Source organism: Frankliniella occidentalis, unplaced genomic scaffold (assembly GCF_000697945.3).
Source record: "Frankliniella occidentalis isolate FOCC.00 unplaced genomic scaffold, Focc_3.1 Scaffold162, whole genome shotgun sequence".
NCBI lineage: Eukaryota > Metazoa > Arthropoda > Insecta > Thysanoptera > Thripidae > Frankliniella > Frankliniella occidentalis.
In genome coordinates this window covers 460,029-462,247 of record NW_026267288.1, presented here as the reverse complement: position 1 = coordinate 462,247, position 2,219 = coordinate 460,029, and positions in this window count along the sequence as shown.

Genomic DNA, 2,219 nt, shown 5'->3' with positions numbered 1-2,219 from the left:
GGGGGGGGGCACCAGGCCAGCCCGGCCAGGTGAGGTGGGTGCCCGATGGAGCGCAGTGCGCGTTCCTCCGCGGCCGCGACAGGTGTGTGCTCAGCGCCCCACCGTTCGCTCGTTCGCTCGCGTCCGCCGCCTCTCTGGCGCAGCCGTCCGTGCGCTGCGCCTCGACATGGTCAGACCACCACCGCCACCAAGCAGCACGTCCTCGTCTAGGTACGCAGACGGGGCGCCGTCATCGCTCTCCGGGGCGACGCGAAACCTCTACTGCAGTGTGCGGGATTTATCACCACAGCATCCGCGAAAGGATTACCCTCCAACTGAAGAGCGAGCTCCGCTGCTTTCCGAGTGCGCGTGATAGCTGGAGGCAAAGCCAGCCATCGTGACCGACGGCGACGTTCTGCAAAGGGTCAGCTGTGAGCTCGCGGTCCTTCAAAGTGACAACAAAGTGGTGTCCCTGTGACGTCCCTATGACGTACTTCTTGCTATGGGAAGTTAACATGTGAAACGGGGTCCTCGCACAGCAAGTGCTGACTGTAATTTTTGACGTACCGACTCAAGGTCGAGAGCGTTTCATTCCAGCAAAGTCCGGCCACACCGCGCCACGCACTTTCACTTCTCGATGAGTTTGTTGTTTGCGCGGACCCCGCGAAAGAGAGGAGGGGGAGTCTGCGCGGAGCAGGGCGGAGGAGCAGGGCGGCGTTGCGTGGGGGGACGTGTGGCAAACATGTTTACCGACGCGATTAACCGTATTCGTTGGAAGACGCGCGCGGCCGCAGATAAAGTCGGGCAAGGATCTCTCCGCCAGCATCCGCGAGGTGTCGGGCCGAGATGAAGGGCTGAGGTTTAGAGCTGGCAGCGATACCCGCCGCACGCCATGTCGCCCCCCCCCCCCCCCGCCATGGACCGAAAATATCAATTACCTGCGGGAAATTATCAGCGTTGCGCAACTACACTCCCGTGAATGTTTCTTCCTCCTTTAATTTCTTTTCGTCGCGATTCGTTATTGTTGGTCGGGCTGACGTGCGACGCCATGGGATCGCCGCGGCCGCGGTACAGTATATCGGGAGTGGGAGGGCAGAGGAGAGGAGGGGGAGAACCGCGGAACCGCGGCGGCGGCGCGGCTGGCCAGCTGAGATGCCGCGATGCCGGAGATGCGAGGAGCCTGGTCAGGACGTGCGCCACCGACTAAGACTCGATAGAGCACCAGCCGTGAACCTCCGTAACATGATCGTCAGGCGAACTTCAAAAACCACAACAACCCAACCAGAAATGCCCCATCTAGAGAATAAGGTCTATTTTCGTACGTTTAAGCCGAAACATTGGAGCAAATAAGTGGCGCTCCGCTCCGGGTTCAAGGAACAGATGGACTGTCGCCGGGGTCACCGTCGCCGCGGGTGCGCTTGCTGCTGCTCCCTGGCCGCACCGCCGCCCGCCTGTGCGGATCCCCGTTCTCGTTTTAGTCCACTCCAGAGAGCGCCACACATTTACGGCACCGGATCGGAAAGACGAACAGGAGATGTGTACTACAGAGCGTCCAGTTACGCAAAACGCCTCGCCGAGGTGTGTGCTGCGCCCGCGGGCCGCGCGGTAAGAGCACCAATAAGTCAAGTTTACGGCGCGATCGTGCGACCGCCGCGCGGGGCAGCATGGCGACGAGAGTGGCTCTCGACCGGCGAGAGTGCAGGTGACTGTGCCTGTGAAATCTAAGGTGAGCCCCGCGCCGACCGCGCCGGGCAGCGAGCCGCGAGCACGTCGGTACCGCGAATGTGATATACCGCGGCCGCGGAAACCCGGAAGCTGTGCCGTCACCAGCGCTCCCCCGCTACCTCAAACTAGTCAACCAGCCGCTTCGAAGGATTACCACTAGACACACTAAGGGGGCGCCACCAAGCCGGGCGGGCGCCCTACACTGTGTCGATAGATCACAGTTCGTGGACCTGGAGGTGCGGCGAGGTGCGAGCGAGGTGCGGGCGCAGGCCAGGACAGCGCAGTGCGCAGTGGGCTCTCCCTAGGGAAAATGTTCTTCCCTGACTCTTGCCTGAATTCACGCTGAACTCGCTCGGACTGACTATGGAGAGAGCATAGGGACATCTCACCCTGAATCTTACATCAAAAATCTGAACTATGGCACGCATTCAGGAGCTGGACTGGGCGGGTCGGCGACGGTCGGCGAGCAGGTAGCGGCGGCGAAAACAAAGCATCATGTCTCCGTCAGCCTAGTG